The sequence below is a fragment of the Theropithecus gelada genome, chromosome 10, assembly GCF_003255815.1.
Source record: "Theropithecus gelada isolate Dixy chromosome 10, Tgel_1.0, whole genome shotgun sequence".
Lineage (NCBI taxonomy): Eukaryota > Metazoa > Chordata > Mammalia > Primates > Cercopithecidae > Theropithecus > Theropithecus gelada.
In genome coordinates, this window is record NC_037678.1 from 29,566,211 (window position 1) to 29,579,603 (window position 13,393).

Genomic DNA, 13,393 nt, shown 5'->3' on the forward strand with positions numbered 1-13,393 from the left:
CTGAAGTTAGCACTTCTCAGGCCCAGTACCCATGGTATATTGCCTGGGTATCACTGTTTTATCATTCTGGGTATAGGAGTTCTTTAGTCAGCAAGTGAGGAATTCTGCTAGGTCTTTCCTGACATGGCAGCACTGACTTTAATGTTAAGTCCCCCAGTCACTGTGCTCTCACTCTCCCAAATTCACAGGTTTCTCTGTGTTGTGTGGCTGCTGCTGGGTGGGGGGTGGGGGAGTGGTGTTGTGAGCACTCCCTTAGCTGCTCTGGCTGGTGTCTCAGTAGGCCACATTCTCCCCACCCTCCACATTCCACTGGCTCCAAGCCCAACTCAGCAGTATGGCTTGCCTAATAATTGAAGTCCTTGTGGCCTAGACTGCCCCTTAAGTTCTCTTAGGGTCCAGTAGCACTTCAACTCATGATGGCAAGGCTTGTAAAGACTCAAGCTCCCAACACTGAGATGGGAGATTTTTCTCTTGCTGGGGCCAATCCAAATGCTCCCTCTGTTGGCAAATGTCAGCTGAGTACAGTCTGGTTCTGGTTTTTACTGTGACAGGGTAGTGCTGAGTTTATTGCAAAGTCTCACAAACTGTGCTCTCCCTCTCCCAAACGTTCGATCTCTGCACCACGTGGCCACTACTGGTGGTTGAAAAAGAGGTGGCATCGGTGTTTCCAGACGGCCTTTTTTTGTGTCTTCTCCAATGTCTCTTTCAGTGATATGAAGTTAATACCAGGTACTGTGAGCGCTCACCTATTTTTTGGTCACTTTGACAGTGCTTCTTGAATATAGTGACTTGTGAAAATTTGGTGTTTTGGTATGGGGATGAGCGGTGTAGGCTTCTATTCTGCCTTCTTACTCTGTCTCTGCCTTAAATTTTTTAGATTCAGGGAATACATTTGCAGGTTTGTTACATGGATATATTGTGTGATGTTGAGCTATGTGGGATATTACTGATCCCATCACCAAGGTACTGAGCATATATTGTGGGATATAATTGATCCCATCACCAAGGTACTGAGCATATATTGTGGGATATAATTGATCCCATCACCAAGGTACTGAGCATAGTACCCACAGTTTCTCACCCCCTGCCCTCCTCTCAGTGTCTATTGTTGACATCTTTATATTCATGAGTACCCCATGCTTAGATCCCACTTATAGGCAAGAACATGTGGTACTTTGTTTTCTGTTCCTGTATTCATTTCCTTAGGATAATGGCCTCCAGATACACCCATGTTGCTGCACAGAACATGATAGTATTCTTTTTAATGTGTGCATAGTATTTTATGCTGTTTATGTGGCATATATTTCTATCCAATTTATTGATTCACATGTAAGTTAATTCTATGTCTTCCCTAATGTGAATAGCAATATGATGAATGTACAAGTGCATGTGGGGTTTCTTTTTGTAGAATTTTTAATTTTCTTTTGGATATATACTCAGTAATGGAATTGCCGATTTAATGGTACTTCTGTTTTAAATTCTGTGAAAAATCTCCAAACTGCTTTTCACAGTGGCTAAACTAATCTACATTCTCACCACAGTGTATAAGCATTCTATTTTCTCTGAAGTCTAACCAGAATTTGTTACTTTTTTACTTTTCAATAGTAGCCATACTGAATAATATGATATGGTATCTTACATTGATTTGCATTTCTCTGATGATTAGTGATGTTGAACATTAAGAAAACCATGCCATTAAAACATTGACAAGGGACATAAGCAGACACTTCTCAAAAGAAGACGTACAAGTGGGATTCTTATTCTATCACAATGAGCTGCCTTTCTTTTGAAAAATACAAAATCAGACCATTTGAAAATTCACTTTAATTTTAGTGATTGACAGTATGTTTCCCCTTCTCTATCTCCTTTTCTTATTTGTGAACTTTTTTCTGATCATTATGAATCCACTCAGCAGAGTAACCTCCATTCTTAATCTGTGTGAATTGTGCTGATGAACTAGTCAGCTCTCTTAAAATCACCAACAAGGCCGGGTGTGGTGGCTCAAGCCTGTAATCCCAGCACTTTGGGAGGCCGAGATGGGTGGATCACGAGGTCAGGAGATCGAGACCACCCTAGCTAACCCGGTGAAACCCCGTCTCTACTAAAAAAATACAAAAAACTAGCCGGGCGAGGTGGCGGGCGCCTGTAGTCCCAGCTACTTGGGAGGCTGAGGCAGGAGAATGGCATGAACCTGGGAGGCGGAGCTTGCAGTGAGCTGAGATCCGGCCACTGCACTCCAGCCTGGGCGACAGAGCAAGACTCCCTCTCAAAAAAAAAAAAAAAAAAAAAAAAATCACCAACAAAAGAGTTTTAAATTTCCTAGTTGGTAATACATTGTGGCGTGCCACAGGGTACTCTTAGAACAATGATTTCTGGTCCAGGCATTATGGATTATGATGATTAGTTCTCTGGATTTCTATAAGTTTTGAAATTAAGAGGTATAAATCTAAAATAAATTGGACTTCATACTCTTTACACATTGATTGTGTTTGTTAATTATTCCATAGGAAAACAGACAAAAGACTTCTGTAGAATTCAATTCTGTTTCACCATATTTAGGGTTACAAGAAGGGAATTACATTGACGTAATTAAGACACTGAATTAACCTCAGTCATCACATGTGATTTTTCTAGAGTTTTTTAATGGTACTGACATTCTTTTCAATATGTCAATGCCTAGCTTGGGTTTCTGGGGGAGACATGAGTAGCTAGTACTATCCATCTAAAACGTAATGTTCATTAGTTGGAATAATAGTGTGATCAGATAGTCTTCAAGATGATGCCCTCAATTTCTTTCCTCCCTGCATGCACATACTGCTCTTTACATTGACAGGTAGAGTCAAATCTCCCATTTCTTGAATCTGTGCTGGTCACAATGACCTGCTTTACCAATAGGATGCAGCAGAAGTCATATTCTAGGACCTCCAAGGCTAGTTCATAAGAAGTTTTGTAGTATTTCCCTGTGTGTCTTGAGACCAACTACCACGTTGTAAGGACTCCAGGTAACATGGAGAGGTCAGATAGATATCACACACAGCAGCCAATGTGCACTGCCAGCCGTGTGAGTAACCCGTCTAGGATCTTTAGCCTAGTTGAGCTTTCAGGTAACTTCAGCAGCAGCCAACAAACAGCAACTGCAAGAAAGACTCCAAAAGAGAACTTTTGTAGCGCCCGTCAACCCACAAAACCATGAGAAATAATGTTATTTAAAATTACTAGACAAATAATAACAGTAAACAATATTAAACAATAAATAATTCCTTAAGTTTTGGAATAGCTTACTATTCTGCAAGAGAGAGCTAGAACGAGTACTAAATATTGCAAAATACTGAACAAGTATAAGTTTACTTGTGTAATATACTTGTATATTTTAAAGCCATTGACATTTCTGGACAGAGCGTGAAAGTGAGCACTGATTAAATGATTCCCAAGAGAAGTTGCCTGTTGTATCTCAACATCATGATTTACCAATGGGAGCTGTATTTTGCTTTTGGAAAATATACCTTTTAAACTTCATTTAAAAAAATATATACTAACAATTGTTTAGAAAGGCATATGCTATTTTGAAAAAAATTTGAGAGAACCAGAAAAATGTAAACTTCAAGTCTCTAATCATATTTATATGCTATTTAACCCATAAATCCAAAGTCTGATGGCAAATATGCTTATGTTACACTGATATTTGGATAAATAAGTTAAATTAACAGTTTCCTTTTTAAATGATAGGCCTTATAATTGGTATAATGTTGAGATGGCTGCAGTGGATGGGCTCATCACCATAATAATATTTTCTCTTTAATACTTTTTCAGAACATTAAGTGACTACCAGAGAGTCTAAAACTGGGTTCCATAGCAGTGATAAAATCAGAGTGACACTTAATTTGCAGCAACGGGATTGGAATTCTTGCTGTTCAGGTTGGTGGTAGCAAACTCAATTATGGGTGGCTTCTGCTTCATGCTTAGATGGTGTGTTGGAACATTTCCTGTTTAGAACTTCCTAACGCTTCCTGACTAGAGCTGTTTACAATAGAAACAAACCCCTCCGATTCTGAATTTAGCCAATTTATTGTTATAATTTGTTCATGTGTTTCTACTTTCATGTAGACAGAAATTGTATCTGATACCTCTTTTTCTTCAGCAACGGTGTGCCTGGCACCTAGTTGAATTGTCAGGTTTGTTGAATAAGTAAAATTATACCAGAAGTAAACTATTAAATTTATCAACTTTACTCCGAAAACATATAGCTAAGTAAGATGTATGAATTAATTCACTCACTTACTCAACGAACATTTATTAAGTGACTACAGTATACGATGAGCTAGGAATATGGCGGTAAACAAATCTCACCTTGTCTCAAACTTCAGTGGATCCAGGAGTCTCTAGAAGTTTAATTCTTGCTCAATCAGCAATTCCTTTTCACTGAAGACTTGACAAGAAAGTTGGAGAAAGCAAGAGTGTGTGAACCCAGCAGATGTTTGTGTTGCACCTACTGTGTTCCAGAAGCTATAGCGTCACAGGAGCTGCCTGCCTCCTAGCAAAAGTGAACACTAAAAACATTATTTTAAGCAACAAAAGATGCCAAGTATGCCAAGCGATGAAGAGGCAAAGCACTGGGTCCCAAGAGTATAATGGGCACTGAGCCTAGCGTGGGGTCCAGACGTCTCTGGCATGGTGCCCTCCTAGGTTGTTGTCCCTCCTTGTTGCTCCTGCTGTCTTCTTCAGTTACATCTGCTTCTCTACATTTCTTCATTTTACAGTGTGTGGGATGCAGTTGTCTCCGAACAGGAATAGGCAACTGTACACCTGTTACGTTGTGCTTGATGCTCTGCATTGACGTACACTGGGCCCAGGTTTCCCTGGTGGACTGCTTGGGCCATTCTTGTCATCTGGCTCTGAAGATTTTGTACACAGAGATGTACTTGCCAGATGGGGAAGCCAGAGATCTGAGGTCCTCTGTTGAGGCCACTCTCACCCTGCTTATCTTCCCTGACATACCTAACAGATGAAGCTCAGGTGAGCGATGCACGTCAGGCCACAGTGTGGACCATGTACAATTCTTCAAGCTCCAGCTTTACCTCTCTTTCTTAGTGCTCTCTTAGGACAATATATTTAGATGGAAGTAAATGAAAATAATGTTATTAGAGGATAAGATTCAAATCAATCCCATTTGTAATAAGAGGAAGTAGATTATTTGTGAACTGTAATACTTTATTTTTAGTGAGAAATCACCTTAAAATTTGGAACCTGGGTACAAGATAATTACTTCATTCTGCAACTGTTCAAATGTTTAGTAGCAAACTATATGCCAGGACTGTGCTAGGTACTAGGGATACATGGTTGAATATATAGTCTAAGATTCCTTGGAGTTTCATATAAATGGCTAATGCAGCATATAGACATGGTAAAAAGAGACTTCTGAGATGCACAGAGGACAGGCAATAAAGCATCTTTGAATGGTGGATAAATGTGCTGGACGTTTTACTCAGGGCTGTCAGAAGTTTTTGAAAGTCAGTGGTCTCAGAGTTTTGGCGTTTTCAGGCCCTGCTAAGTACTTTATTTCTAGCTGATTATTGGCCACAATTACTGATCATCAATTGGCTCTGTCTGATCCAGTAACTCCACCACTGAGTATCTAAACAAAGGAAAGAAATCAATGCATCAGAAAGATACCTGTACTTGTATGTTTATTGCAACACTATTCACAGTAGCACAGATATAAATCAACCTAAATGTCCATCAACAGACATAAATTTATAACCCATAAATTTATACACAAAATGTCTTAGACCTCTGTCTCTTCTCTCATAAGCCTCAGAGGCCAGTGATCCCCTTGGATCGCCTCAGTCTGCTAAGTTTTGACTTTCCTTCCTAAGGTGATTTTGGGGAGAGATAAGGGAGTGTTTCAGGAAGATGCTCTCAGGCACACTGCTTCTGCAGAAACATTAGAGGCCCTTGTGGTGGCCTTTATCTATTCACTGCTTTAAGCAAGGAATAAAAGATCTGAGGCTAAAATGAAAAAAAACTGTGTTTCCAACCCACCCTTCAGACCTGACAGAAGTGATTTTAGAATTTTAAGGGAACAGCTTTTTCCTGACCCAAAGGGCACAGTAATGCAAAGGCCAATGTCATGTAAGTACCTTTTCCCCATGTGTAACATAACTCTAAGATACTATTCCCACAGCTGGAATCGGTACAATGTTTTGACTGAGGTACTGGAAAAGCCTATGAGCTCATTATCATTTGAGCATAAGAATAATGTAAAATTTGGCGGAATTTTATTTGAAAGAACTATTTATGCAATTTTTAGTTAGCTGATTTATATTGCGGTTATGTCAAACAATAAAAATCAGGTTGGTATGTTGTTAGCTAGAAATATTTACAGTAACACATGGTCTTGATGATCTCACATGATGAATTGAAGATTAAAGCAAAAAACTTTATCTTAGGGAACTTTGTGACAGTTTCTGTTTAACTTTGCCTAATAATGACTTCAAACTGTTGTGCATATATAGAGAACTGACTGAAGAGACTTTTTTTGACTATTGTGCTACATTTATTATTGTAACTTTTTGAGATCTGGGGGAACATACCTTTAGTCTCAGTTGGCCCAGTAAATGTTTTGGAGTAAGCTTCTGTGTTATGTGCTGAGTATTGAAGCGACAGTGGAGACAAGGCTGCTGCCCTCGCAGAGTCTGGGGGAGAAAACCTGATGGAGTGTGGCAGGGAACACGCTGGGAGCATCCCAGGATGCTAACAGTGCACACAGATGGAACACCTGCCCTAGAATGGGGCAGGGTCGGACAAGGAGAGGTGTCAGGAAAAACAAGGAAAGATCTGCAGGAATAGAAACACACTTGAGAAATCCATGGGGAATGAAAAGAGAATGGCTGAGCAGCAGCAGACTGTCAAGAAGGAAACCAAGAAGGAGCAGCCAAAGAGCTTGATGGAGAACGAGGAGAAAGACGGTGACACTGAAGCCAAGGACAGGAAGCTGTTTCAACATTTCTGGAAAAATATCACATGCTCTGCCTTAACCTTGCTGTTTTATGAGTCTTATAGCCGCATTCCAGGTTCTGAGATGTCCAGCACTGAAGATTTTTCTTTTAGTTTGCTTAACCCAGCATTTGCCAGAATAATCTGGGCTCAGTGTGAGTGTGTGCGTGTGTGTGTGTGCGCGCACAGGCCTGTGTGTTCCACGAATATCTCACTGGGGCTACTGTTCTATACAACATAATTTTTAAAACACTAGTTTTAGCCATCCTGTGTTCAGCTGCAGCAATACTTACAAAGGTCAACTTTGACCATGTGTCTTAGTTAGTAAAGAAAACCAAACAAACGAATGAATAAAGCCCACCCTGCAGTGGCTCCTCACTACCTGCACAATGGAGCCCACCCGGCTTGGCCTGGGTGCCCTGTGCTGACCTGATCTTGCTGCCGTCTGCCTGCGCCTTTGCCTCCCCTTTCCTTCTGGAGAAAGTAGGGATGCTCTGAGCTTTAGCCAGCATGGAACCTGTGCTCTTCTCCTAAAGCAGACCATGTTTTCCTGAGTCCACTTTAATCTCTTTTAAGGGTATAGATCAAACAATGTATATTTTCTGGTCTCTCTTTGTCTCCCCTTCCAATCTCCATACAGAGATCTGACCTTTCCTTAAAGTTTTTCATCGGGTCTCACTCTGTATGCAGTTTTCCTGCCACTTCTGCCAAGTATGCACTTTACTGGTACATAAATTTTGCTATACCAGCCCGGGTCTTTCATTGATGTATCATTTTATATCATCTTTTTTTCTTAGAGCTTACTTCACTTGTTTATTCAATCTCTCCACAATATAATTGTATGTCATATAATTTTATATTTATTTTCATTGGTATTTATATATCTTTTCTGTAAAAATGGCGACTTTCTAAATAGATCTTCATTAATGTTGAAAGAAAGTTTTAAGTCTTTGTCTCAGCCAAAGGAGTTCCCCGCATGAATGAGGGAATGAAACACTTGCTTTGTTGCATTAGATATTATTACAGAGAAAGAGAAACGCGTGTAATGGAAAATTGCTAACTTTGCCTCAGGGAGACCAGGATGATTCACTGAGAAAGTTTGAACTGGTTTAGAAAGCATGGTTCTGAGTCGTCTAGGAGAAGGAGAAAAAGTTAGAGTAGGGCATAAGAAGTAATGCCCACATCAAAAAGTTAGAAAGATCTCATATTAACAACCTAACATCACAACTGAAATAATTAGAAAAGCAAGAAGAAATCAACCACAAAGCTTGCAGAAGACAAGAAATAATTAAAATCAGAGATGAATTGAAAGAAATTGAGACATAAAAAACTGTTCAAATGATCACTTAATCAAGGTTTTTTGAAAAAAAATAATAAGATAGATAGGCAGTAGTTAGACTAATGAAGAAAAGAGAGAAGATTCAAATAAACACAATTATAAATGATGAAGAGAATGATACCACTGACCCCACAGAAATAAAAATAACAATCAACAACTACTATGAACACTTCTACACACACAAACTAGAAACCCTCGAAGAGATGAATAAATTCCTGGACACATACACCCTCTCAAGACTGAACCAGGAAGAAATTCAGTCTCTGAACAGACCAATAATGAGCTCCAAAAATTGAATGAGTAATAAACAGCCTACCAACCAAGAAAAAAAAAAGAAAAGAAAAGAAAAAGAAAAAAGCCCAGGACCTGACAGATTGACAGTCAAATTTTAACAGAAGTACAAAGAAGAGCTAGTACCATTCCTACTAAAACTATTTCAAGAAATAGTGGAGGAGGGACTTCTTCCCAACTTGTTCTATGAGGCCAGCATCATCTTGATAAAGCCTGGCAGCGACACAACAAAAAAAGAAAGCTTCAGGCCAGTAACCTTGATGAACATCCATTCAATAATCCACAACAAAATCCTTGCAAACCGAATCCAGCAGCACATCAAAAGGGTAATTCACCACAGTGAAACCCCGTCTCAACTAAAAACATTAAAAATTAGCTGGGCATGGTGGCAGGCGCCTATAATCCTAGCTATTCAGGAGGCTGAGGCAGGAGAATGACTTGAACCTAAGAGTCAGAAGTTGCAGTGACACAAGATTGTGCCATTGCACTCCAGCCTGGGAGACAGAGCAAGACTCCATCTCAAAAAAAAAAAATTACAAAATGTAGCCAGGCATGGTGGCAGGCACCTGTAGTCCCAGCTACTCGGGAGGCTGAGTCAGGAGAATGCCATGAACTCAGGAAGCAGAGCTTGCAGTGAACTGAGGTTGCACCACTGCACTCCAGCCTGGGAAACACAGTGAGACTCCATCTCAAAAACAAAACAAACAAAAAACACTGCTCAACGAAATCAGAGAAGACACAAGCAAATTTAAAAACATCCCATGTTCATGGATAGGAGGATCCAGTATGACTAAAATGGCTATACAGAACAAAGCAATTTACAGATTCAATGCTATTCCTATTAAATATCAAAGAAATTCTTTACACAGCTAGAAAAAACTATTGTAAAATACATATAAAAACTGAAAAGAGCACAAATAGACAAGGCAATCCTAAGCAAAAAGAACAAAGCTTAAGGTATCATGTTACCTGACTTCAAACTAAACTACAAGGCTACCGTAAGCAAAACAGCATGATACTGATAAAAACAGGCACATAGACAAATGGAACAGAATAGAAAGCCCAGAAATAAACAAGGCTGCACATCTGTGACCATGTGATCATCGACAAAGCTGACAAAAGGAGCAATAAAGAAAAGATAAATGGTGTTGGGACAACTGTGGAAGATGGAAGCTGGATCCCTTCTTTATACCATACACAAATAAATAAATAAATAAACTCAAGATTGATTGAAGACTTAAATATAAAACCTAAAATTATAAAAACCCTAGAAGACAATCCAGGCAATACAATCCTGGACATAGGAAAGGGGAAAGCTTTCATGACAAAAATCAATAGCAAGAAAAGCAAACACTGACAAGTAGGATCTAATTAAACAAAAGAGCTTTTGCATAGCAGAAAAAAAGAAAACTATCAACCGAGTAAACAAAGAACCTAGTGACTGGAAGAAAACATTTGCAAACTATGCATCTGAAAAAGATCTACTATCCAGCATCTATAAGGAACTTAAATTTATAAAGAAAGAAACAACCTCATTAAAATATGGGCAAAGGACATGAACAGACACTTTTCAAAAGAAGACATACATATGGCCAATAAATGTATGAAAAAAACCTCAGCATCACTGATCATTGGATAAATGAAAATTAAAACCACAATGAGATGGCCGGGTGTGGTGGCTCAGGCTTGTAACCCCAGCACATTGGGAAATCGAGGCAGGCAGATCATGAGGTCAAGAGATCGAGACTATACTGGCCCACATGGTGAAACCCTGTCTCTACTAAAAATACAAAAAGTACCTGGGTATGGTGGTGCACACCTGTAATTCCAGCTACTGGGGAGTTTGAGGCAAGAGAATCACTTGAACCCAGGAGGCAGAGGTTGCAGTGAGCCAAGATCATGCTACTGCACTCCAGCCTGGTGACAGAGTGAGACTCCGTCTGGAAAAAAAAAAAAAAGAAGAAGAAATCACAATGAGATACCATCTCACACTTGTCAGAATGGCTATAGTTAAAGAGTCAAACAATAAATGCTGGCGAAGTTGTAGAGAAAAGGGAACTTAAACACTGTCGGTAGGAGTGTAAACTGGTTCAATTGCTGTTGAAAGCAGTTGGGCAATTCCTCAAAGAGCTAAAAGCAGAACTACCATTCAATAGATCTGCTCGCAATCCCATTACTGTGTATATTCCCAGAGAAATAGAAATTATTCTACCATAAAGACGCGTGCATGCAAATGCTCATTGCAGCCCTATTCACCACAGCAAAGACATGGAATCAACCTAAATACTATCAGTAACAGACTAGATAAAGAAAATGTGCCACATATACATTATGGAATACTATGCAGCAATAAAAAAGAGATTACGTCTTTTGTGGCAACACGAATGAAGCTGGAGGCTATTATTCTTAGCAAACTAACACAGGAACAGAAAACCAAATACCACGTGTTCTCAGTTGTAAGTGAGAGCTAAATGATAAGAACTTAGAAACTCAAAGAGAAAAACAACAGACATTGGGGTCCATTTGAAGTTAGAAGGTGGGAGGAAGGAGAAAAGTAGAAAACATTGCTATTGGGGACTGGGCTTAATACCTGGGTGATGAAATCACCTGTATAGCAAACCCGTGACATGTGTTTACCTATGTAACAAACCTTCACAGGTACCCCCAAACCTACTATAAATGTTTTGAAAAGTTAATCCTTAAAACCTCTTAGCAAAAAGCATAAGCAAAAATCTTTAACATTAAATTTGGTGATAGTTTCTTGACTGTGACACCAAAAGCATAGGCCACAAAATATAAAATAGATAAATTGGACTTGATTAAAATGTGAAACTTTTCTGGGTTTTTTTACTATGAAAAACACCTGTTGTTCATGGTTTTTGATCAAAAATAACCCTTCTCTACTAAAATTTGTTACAAACAGCATGAACAACAGAGTGAAAAGACAATCAGCAAGTGGGAGAAAAGATTTGCAATGTATCTGACTAGGTACATAAGGTGTAATATAATAAGCGGAATATACAAAGAACTTCTAAAACTTAACAACAAAACAAAACAACAACAACATTTATAAAAGGGCAGAGGACACGAATCTATATTGGGTCAATAAGTCTACAGAGAAATGCTCAGCATCACCGGTCATTAGGGACATGCAAATCAAAACCACGACGCGATATCACATTACATCTACCAGGGTGGCTATATAAAAAACAAAACAACAAAAATGAAAAACAGCAAGTACTGGCTAGCATGTGGAGAAAGTGGAACCCTGGTGCATGTCTGGTGAGAATATAAAATGGTTTATCGACTGTGACAAATAGTTTGGCAGTTCATCAGAAAGTTCTCCGTAGAATTACCGTATGTTCCAGCAACAGGTGGAACAGTTCCATGTGTTCCAACTACAGGTGTATCCAAACTAATCAAACGCAAGGACTTAAGCTGCAACCTCTGCCTCTGGGGCTTAAGCGATTCTCATCCCTCAGTGTCCCGAATAGTTGGGACTAAAAACATGCACCACCACGCCCAGTTAATTTTTGAATTTTTACTAGAGACGAGGTTTCACCACGTTGATCAGGCTGGTCTCGAACTCCTGAGCTTAAGTGACATGCCTGCCTCAGCCTCCCAAAGTTTTGGAATTACAGGTGTGAGCCACCATGCCTGGCCTCTGTTATTCAATCTAAGAACCGCTGCCCGGGCGCGGTGGTTCACTGCTGTAATCCCAGCACTTTGGGAGGCCGAGGTGGGCGGATCACCTGAGGTCAGGAATTCAAGACCAGCCTGGCCAACATGGTGAAACCCCATCTCTACTTAAAACACAAAAAATTAGCTGGGTGTGGTGGTAAGCACCTGTAATCCCAGCTACTCGGGAGGCTGAGGCAGGAGAATCACTTGAACAAGGTAAGCAGATATTGCAGTGAGCTGAGATCGTGCCACTGCACTCCAGCCTGGGGCACAAGAGCGAGACTTTATTCCCCTACCAAAAAAAAAAAAAAAAAAAACCTGCATGCAGATATGTGTTCAGGTTTTAAAATTTTATTCACTTATGCACTGATACTTTTACACCAATTTTTATAGCAGCATCATTTATAGCACAAAATGTAAAAACAAATCCAGATATCTTCTAAGAGATAAATAGGTAAAGAAAATGAGGTATATACACACCACAGAATATTATTTAGCCTTAAAATGAATGCAGTGTTGATGGGCATGGTGGCTTATGCTTATAATTTCAGAGCTTTGGGAGGCAAAGATGAGAGGCTCTCTTGAGCCTGGGAGTTTGAGACCAGCCTGAGTGACACAGCAAAATCCCATATCTACAAAAAGTACAAAAATTTCTAGGCTTGATCCTGTGTGCCTGTAATCCCAGCCACAGGGGAGGACCATCTGAGTCAGAAGGATCAGTTGAGCCTGGGGAGGTTGAGGCAGCAAAGAGTCAGGATTGCATTGTTGTGCACTCCAGCCTGGATGACAAAGAGAGACTCCATCTCAGGAAAAAAAAAAAAAAAAAAAAGCAATGCTGATACATGCTACAACATGGATGAACCTTGAAGACATACTATGTAAAATAAGCCAAATACAAAAGAATAAACATTTAATATCAAATTTTGTGTGTAAAGGAATGTCATATGAGGCTGGCCAGTTCTCAGCAGGAGCAGATTGTAGGGATGTTAGAATACTGGTGGCTCATTATGTTTACACACCAGGTCATGGCTGGCAAAGTAGGGAGGCAAGTGCTGCTGTGGTACCCATCTACCCCAGTGATTGTTCTGA